Source organism: Convolutriloba macropyga, chromosome 1 (assembly GCF_964194025.1).
Source record: "Convolutriloba macropyga chromosome 1, txConMacr16.3, whole genome shotgun sequence".
NCBI classification, from domain to species: domain Eukaryota; kingdom Metazoa; phylum Xenacoelomorpha; order Acoela; family Convolutidae; genus Convolutriloba; species Convolutriloba macropyga.
This window is the reverse complement of record NC_134468.1, coordinates 70,675,524-70,684,732: the sequence shown is the minus strand read 5'-3', so window position 1 is coordinate 70,684,732 and position 9,209 is coordinate 70,675,524.

The following is a 9,209-nucleotide window of genomic DNA, read 5'->3' as shown; positions in this document are numbered from 1 at the left end:
TCTGATTTATTAGTTTAACCACTCAAAGATCTAAATTTCTTCCCCAAGAGGTGCAAGTGAACCTTTTCTATTCATTCGGTTGTTACCTAATGTCTCTTAAATTTTTGAAAGTATTTGTTTTTGGGAAATTTCTGTGATTTTTTGAACTTGTCAATTTTTTATACTGTTTTAGACAACATTTTGTTTATTCTCAGTAAGTACAGGTCAATTTTTCCTCCGTATAGAATACAAACTAATTTTGTGGCCAATTGTTTTAACAAAAGGTTCTCTTGCTTTTGGTACTAAAAGTTTTCATACAAAATTTTTTGATTTTTGTGCATAATTTCCCATTTTTGATGTTGTTTTTGTTTCTTTTGTGAATTGTAACAATAATTAACAATCTAACTGAAAATTTAACAATCTAACTGTATTTTTTTGTTCAGTCAATTTTGGCCGATCGATGTATTCATCTTAGAGAATTGCAAGTGGTATCACTCAATAGCCCGTCCAGCATAGAATACGGAATCAAAAAGTTTTTTTCCGATTTTCGTATTTTACAGGGAGTTATACGAGGTTTAAAGTTTTGTGAACATTCGACTGTTTTTGTTCACAATTTCAGTAATTTTTGCTAAAATTTGGCAGAATTTCGCTAATATTGATCCAAATAAGTTACAACTTTTAAAACCAGAGTGTTGTTGTTACCGTTAGAGATAGAAGAGCGCTGCTGAAATGTTTGATTGAAATTTTTTTGGCTGAAAATTTTGATAAAATTTTCAAAATTCAAACCTTTTTCATCAAAAATGGCACAAAATAAGCTTTTTTGGTCCACGTTGTTATCGTTTGCCAGACTTAGTGATCTAAAAACCTACAACAGACTCCCTAACTTTAAAAAGAGCGCTAGTTGCATTTAGACGTTGTATGAAATTCTCCTGACACTTTCTAGAATTAGACACTTTTTGTTTTTTATTTTGCTGCCTTTTTTCAAAAAACATTGCTTTTTTATGTTAATTACTGACAATGTTTTTTATTCACGGCTCCGTTAATGACAACTTCAATTTACGTAAATTTGAGGCCGAATGTAGATACAAATTGTTTTCAGAGAACCAAAGGGTTTTTATTGGTTTTGAGGAAGAGTTTTAGTAAAAGTTAACTGAATTCTTGTCTTTTGCCTTCAACTGTTATTCTTTTGGCAGTCTGATTTTTAAGTTTAACCACTCAAAGATCTAAATTTTTTCCTCAAGAGGTGCAAGTGAACCTTTTTTTGTTCAAGAGGTGCAAGTGAACCTTTCATTCGTTTGTTACCTAATGTCTCTTATGTTTTTGAATGTATTTGTTTTATGGAAGTTTCTGTGATTTTTTGAACTTGTCAATATTTATATTATTTTAGTCAACATTTTGTTTATTCCCAGTAAGTGCAGGCCAATCTTTCCTCTGTATTGAATACAAATTAACATTATTTAACAATTTAACTGAAAAAAACGTTACAACATTTGAAACTGAACATATTTTTTGTTTTTGTAACATATTGTTTGAAAGTCTGCGACACCGATCTCTTGCAGAAATTTGTAGTTTTTTTTTTATTTTTTTGCCCTTTATTTGTTGTTAATTTTTGTTTTCTTATGCCAAATATTGTGCAATTAAAGGTCTCAGTGGCCAAATATAGATAAACAAATGAACTTAATAACTGATATCGGTAAATAGCTAATGGTTGTTTTGACTTTCGAATTAAATTTCTAAAAAAAAGAGTAATAGTATTCTTCAACTTATCCCTTTTTTTCTGGTTTGCGTTTTGGAGCCCTTTTTATTGTTTTGTTGAATCAAAAAATAATTTTTCTTATGTCTTCAGGGCTTAGACCAATTGTTTCAGAAGAATTTTGTGAAGTTTAGTTACTTTTCACATTTTTTGGTTCTTTTTGTTGTCATTTTGTGATAGTCGTTTTACAAAAAGACTCTATGATGGTCAAAGTAGACGCAAATGAAGTTGTTATAATCTTGCGGTTAATATCTTATAAATTTAATTGCTTCAAAATTGTGGTTTCGTAAAGTCGTTTTTGAAACTTATTAGTTCAGCTTGTATTTAATGTTATTTTATAGTCTTATGATTTAGTCTCATTAATACCACTCGCAATTTATTTTCAGAGTGGTTGCAAGACAAACTGACTACTCTTTTTTTCTAAAGTTTTTGTTGGCTATGAATTTTGAAAATATTCGTTTTTAATAAAAAAGAGAGATAGATTTTTGAGATCTGCCAATTTTATTTCTGTTAAATTTTAGCTAAGCATCTCTATACACGATTCACATCATTTATCTATTGAAAAACAGTTTGCTCTTCATAACGGTTTTGTTTTCCTTAAATGTTCTTTCTTCTTGGAACAACCAGTTTTCATAAAACCAATTTTCGTGATTTTTGCATATTTGCCACTTTTTTGTAGGTTTTTGTTCTCTTTTCACAGTATCACAATAATGGGCGTCATTTGATTTGCAAATCTTGTTAACATCAAAAATGCCAACGAAGATTTTTATTGTTTTTTGGTGATCAGCTTAATATTTAAATGATTGGAAGGACATCGTTTTCGTGCATAAATTTTTGTGCAAATTTTTAGTTTTTGACTGTACTTGTCGTTTTTTTGTAGTCGTATGACATATCCTGGATAATGAGAGGCCTCAGTCGCTCTCTATTGTGGTATGAAAGACTCTCTGAATGATTTTTTTGATGCGTAATGTTTTTAATCAGTTCGAATTTAATTCTTTTTTAAAAAAGCAATGTTTCAATAAACTTTGCCCCTTTTGCTCATTTCTAGTCGACTTGTTGCCAAGGTTTATTGAGGAAAAGTTCCATGTCTTGTTCCAAAAATGCACCGGTTAATCTTCTGAGTAGAAATTTTATCTGATGCCATTTTGATTTGGTTTTTAGTGGTTTTCAAAAAATGGACAAGGAGTTTTGGTCGTAATTAGTATTTGTAACTACTTGATTTTTATTGCCGTCTTTTCTGGTAGTCATATTATGGTAGCCACAGGTCTCATAGGACCTCTAGAGTAGATTGTTTTATTTTTTAGTAGTTTGTTGAACGATATGTTGATATGTTATTTTTTTTATCTCTTCCTCATTTGGTAGACAATTAAGTGAAAAATGTAGACGGGCGGGGTCGGAACTTAATGTGCGAACGCACATTACCGAGCCTCGTTGTATTTTGTTCATTTTAGCAGAAGAATTGCTTCAATTTTAGTTGAGCGACCACACCTATTAAACTTTCCTCCTAAGGTGTTTTGGAGTCCCATTCCAACAACATTATTAACAAATTTGATTTCAATTAAGACCAAGGCGATCGAATTTATGATTATTTTGCTGATTTTTTTCTTTTGCTACATCACTGACCACTCAAGAAACGTTCACCTTTTCTAATTAATCCTCTTCATGGCTGGTTAATTGCTCATTTTGGATATTTTCGATAAACGCCTTTTCAAATAAAACAAAAAGTTTTTTTATAACAATTGGTGTAAAATTAGGTTTTTAAAGTCTGCATGGACAATTTGAGAAGACACAAGTAAAAAGTTGTCCTTAGTACTTTTATAACTAATAAAATTTAAATTACAGGAAATATTGAGAGAGCAAACATCGTTCTAGATATTTTCCTGTCCAATTTTGGTTCTTGATTTTTTCAAGCAATATAGAGTTATTGCTAGTAAATTTTATGTATTGTTGTCTGAATTACAAAAATCAAGTAAATACTTCAGAAATCAAAAATGGGTTTAGTTGTCGCGAGATAATCGCTAAACTTGCCGCTTGCATTCCATTTTTATTTTGCTATTCTACATGTGTTCAAATTGTCTTATTCCTCATTTATGCACATAACTAGCCTACAATTTCAATAGGCTTTTACAATTTTCATAGGCTTCAACCAGGTTAGATTTTAACACGTTTCTTAAATTATAGACCTGGTATGTGTCAATTTAAATTGACAGGAATTGTCAGGAATTACATTTATGCAAGTATCAGTTAAAGCGTGTTGTTCTATACTTGCCTTCTGACAGGTCAAACAATTTTTTGCCTGTCCTCGTTACAACGTTCAATTTTAAAAAATTGATTCGAATAACAGATTTATTTTATGATAACTTTGGTACTAACTGTTGTTATAACAAACCTTCTAATACCAATTCTAGATAGTATCAATGATGCTTCTTTTAACTCTGTTCACAATTGACAGCTAATGCGCTCAACGTCGAATAGTTTTTGGAATTTGTCCTCGAGTTCGGATTAGAATACAAATACCGTATGCTAACATGTTTTTGGCTACATTTGAACCGTGCACTTTGTTGAACCGTTACATTTTTGACAACAATGCTACATCCAGGGCGAGGGTAACTGAGCCAAAGTCCTGTTCTAATCAACTGGGTTCAACCTGTTGCTGGAGCTTTGATTCTTTGACATTAGCAGTAACTTTTAGAAGTTGTAGTCGCTGAGTTGACAACCTGCAAAACAAATAGTCGAAATTGTGGTCAAATTGTGGGTTCGTTTTGCCACGAATTATGTCGACTGCAGTTTAAATGCTTCAAGCGTGTGTGTCTTTTGTTTCATAAAAACTTCTTATTTCTAAATTAACTCTGGGTTTCGCTCCGATAACAGGAGTTCCCAATGTTTTTGCGTCTCTGCCGAAACTTCTTTTCAATGAGATGCTCGAAAAGTTTCTTGAAAATCTAGGGAATTTCCGAGGCTGAGGGCTCATATAATACCTTCCACTGTTTCCATTAAATATCCAAACCAATTTCTCTTCCGTTTGGAATCTGTTAAAAAAGGCATCAATCAACATAGGCACATGAAACGAAACATTGTTGTCGTGATTAGTTCTCAAGATATGGCTGTTGTACTAGAGGTTGCGTCGGTATTTTTCAGGGAGGCAAGAATCTAGGCTATATCTTCTTTAGCAAATGGTTTTAAGTATTTGATTTTGTCTAATTTTCTTTGGTCAGTTGCATGTCACTGTTCCATTGATATGGTGGTAAAAAGACATATAATCTTTGCCTTTTCTGGTGCTTCAGTTTCCTCGTCGGTCCCATAGGTTTCCTCAATCAACTCTTATATTGCTTTGTTGAAGTCTGACCATTGCTGTTAACTTTTGTGAAGAACGTACAGGTTTGTTCCAGTAATTTCAGCTTCTCTTTACTGAGTTGCTCTCAAAGTCTCTTTGTTGATGATTTCGAATCGGTATTAAATCTGTTTGCACGTTTGCAACAAACTGTTTTTGTTTTTTGTTTCAATTGCTCGAAATTTTGTCTCTTTGTGGCTTTTTAACTGATTTGCCTGTTGCTTTTTCTTTGCTTTGTTATCATCTTTTTTCGTCTCTAATGTTTGTTGTTTTTGCTTTGCTTATTTTTGTTTGGCCCGCATGTCGTTCGTCGGTTAGTTTTTGCTAGAATGGCTGAAAAACAGCTGGCTTTTATTTGATCTGGAATTCAATTTGATCCGCGAACCAAGTTAATCAATCTGTCCCTAAACCTAATTGACAAGTAAACTGAAGAGGGACGTTTGTTTAGTGGTTTTCGGTTTTCGTGATTAATTATGAGCCGCTTTTCAAAAAATAAATTTAGCATATTTTAGTTTTATAAACCTGCGCCGATATAAAATCTAATTCTGAAGTGAACTGTTCATAACGTGTGTGCGTTTTCCTATTCTAATCTAAAATCTGTTCCTTAATTTTGCTCTTCAGACCATAACTAAAAGAAATTTCATTTCATTGTTGTTGATTATCAATGAAGGTTTGTTTTAACGCTGTTTTGCTAAATATAGCTTTACGAATCCAAGTGGAAACAAATTTGTATAGTCTTGTCGCTTTTCTAGGGCAACTGGTAAAGTCTAACAATTCTTCCCATAACAACATTATCTCCTTTATCTTGCATCGTTTTACCCCTTATAATTACCCCCTTAAGTTACATCTTTTTGACACATTTTCAAAGCGCTGAATTTATGTAATTTCACCACTAAGTTAAGCGGTGAATTTATGTAATTTCACTGCTACCGGGCGATAAATTTTTTTCATAGCAATCGCCTTCTGATTTATGCATTCACCGCATTAACCGTATATCTTACAAAGTTTCCGTCATTCACCGCTAATCTTGCATATTTTTGTGTTTAATAATGACGGTGGCCCTCAACCTGGGTTCCAAGAACTGAAGTTAGATTTATTTTGCGTCCTATTTGTACGAACTCCTTTTTTGCTAATTGGAATATCATTTGGAGATACAATTGGGAAAATGTGCTTTCTTTTGTTTTGAATCATTGTTTTGAAAAGACGAGATAATCTTTTTTTGTTCAAATTTATCTTTTATTTGAATATAAACAAGAGTTTTTTCATGTGTCAAGTTATCAATAGATTAAAACAAATTTAATTGTTCCTACCCCTCTAGAAAGGGGAGGAACTATATACGCAAATGGTTTTTTCAGTTAAATTTGGCTGCTTGATGTATCCACCGTAAAAAAAATCCCTCAATCGTATCCATCAATGAAAAAGATTTTCTTCAATTTAGTTTTCTAGAGCGAGTTATCTGTTTTTGTCAAAATTAAACCGATTTGCGTTATTTTTAATCACATTTTTCGGAAGATTTGCCTAAAACTTCGCCAATTTTGCTAAAAATTTAAAATTGTTAACAATTGTGTTGTCAACTTTTTTTTAAAAAAAGAGCAGAGTTGACTTTCTGATTTAATTTTTGGGCTAAAATTTTGGCTAAGTTTTTCAAAAATTCAGCCTTTTTCATAAAAAATTCCACGAAATAAGCTTCTTTAGTCCAGTATAAAAAATTTTGCAACAACTAGACACCCAAAAAACCCTAACACAATCCATAAAAATTGCAACGGAGGCTAGTCCTACTTCCACTTTCCTTGAGGGAGCTCTGGAATTAAAGTTTTGCAAACTTTACTCGATGACTATCAAAAACACAGCTCTTATTGTTGACTTTTTTACTCAAAAATTATCTATATCTATGATATTGAAAATTGTTAAGTGTTCTTAACGGACGAACAACAGTTGCAAGGCTAGTTTTGGTCCAATCTCTGACTGTTACAATTCAAAAATAAATCAGATTGCAATCAGTCGGTAATTTAAAAAAATTCAATCTTTTTTTTGTTAATTCATGAACAAAACAGTTCAAATCAAAATAGTTCCAATTTATTTCCTAAGCAGATCAACATTATTATTTTCATTTTTTACTCTAAAGCTTAATGTCATATTGACATTAAAAAAATATTTGATTTTTAATAAACGAGCTACTATCTTTCTCTTAACATGATCAACTTGTTGTACTACTAAACTTCAATTTTTCTTTATTTTTAGGCATTTTTCACTTTTTTTTCTCGTTTTGTCACATTATCAGATTTTTGACAGTTCACGTATTGGCATAATACTGGCGTTCACAATGAGGCACAATTGATAATATCAAAATTTTCAATGTTATAGATTACGGTTTTACGGCTTCAAAACTAACTTTTCGAAGAATTTAATTGAACTTTTTACGTTTTTTTAACTGTTGTTTTTACTGGGTCTGTATAGTCTTGTTGATTGCAGTTCACATAAGACATTACTGGAGTCGAGGGGAGGCGAAAGTTTACAAAATTTAAAGTTTTTATAGAATTTGTTATGACTTTACTGGCTTCGACTTTACTGGATTTTTATCTATATATGACGATCTTTTGTAGACGTAAGACATAATCTGATTAATTACAGGTCACAAGGGCTTCCTTTGGAAAAAAACAAACCTATTAAAATATTTCATTTTGTAGCTAATGGTATTCATGACTTTGAAAATAATTTTTTTCAAAAAATACAAAATTTTTTCTTAATTTTACCATTTTTTCTTTTTTTTTGATTGAACTGTTACTTTGTCTCATTAATGAATGGTCTCATACCATAATATTGGCGTTCTAAGAAGGCGCAATCGAACATTTTTTGAGTGGCAAAATATGGCTTTACGGCTTCAAAAGCGTCTTCTCGCAAGTTTAAATGGAATTTTTGTTTGTTGTCCCTTTTTGTTGTTCTTTTTGTAACTCAATGCCCATCTATAGAGGCGCAGGTGATCATAAAGCTGTTGGATATTTTTGTTGAGATCTAAAGGTTTTCATTACTTTGAGGTTAATTGTTTTTAAAGTTATTTTGTTGAGTTTCAGTTTTATCTGACGCTGAAGTTTTCTTAAAAGTTTGTTGTTGTTGTTGTTGTTGTTGTTGTTGTTGTTGTTGTTGTTGTTGTTGTTGTTGTTGTTGTTGTTTGATTTCGTTGTTCGTTTTGACTCGCTTTCTTAATATTGGCATATCTCAACAATCTAATGCGGAATTTTTTACTCCACTGAGTTATTTTGCGTTGGTGGTGGTGTTTTTGTTCCTACAGCTTTTTTTTCGGGGGTTTCGCTCTCTGTTCCTCATATGGTAGACACTTATGCCAAAAATGTGGATGAGCGGGGTCGGAACATCATGTGCAAACGCACATTAGCGAGCCTCCTTGTTAACTTAACACTTGCTACACACATATACGCGACACAAGGTTTCCGAAAACTCAATTATACAATAACAGCACGTATAGTCAACTAAACTTAAGGGACATGTAAATCATGTACACATAAATTAAAAACACAATATTGTCCAACATTTTCGGAAAACTGAATTTGCTAGAAAAACACACACATACCCCCCCCCCCCCCCCCCCCCCCCCCCCACACACACACACACACACAAACACACACACACGCACACACACACACACACACACACAAAACACACACACACCATATTAAGCATAACAAAATTGCTTTTATCGTGAAAGTTTTTTGCGTTAGGCAATCAGCGTTTTTGTTAGCAGAGAAGGTATAAATTGTTTTGTCTAAGACAACTCGCATACATAATTGTAATCATTGTCTGGCCTTTTGTCGTCGAAGCAGTCCAACTTCTGCAGATCACAGTCGTCTCCTCTGACGTAACATAACTGAAAAACACATGAAAGCATAACCGACTATTCTCTGACGAATTGCTCTCGAATGGAAGGCAGACGCTCGATTCAATTTTAGTTTGTCAAAGCGGGATGGGGGTCATTGAAGTCTGCTTTAGCGGGTGGGGGGATAGTAGAGGAGAGGAGAGAAGAGGAGAGGAGGTTTCAAGTAATCTAAATACAGCTTATTATAGGCCACTGCAAGGATTTATCGGAAAATGTGACCAGTTTAGGCACCAAAGCAGGGCTCAATGAGCCTCCTC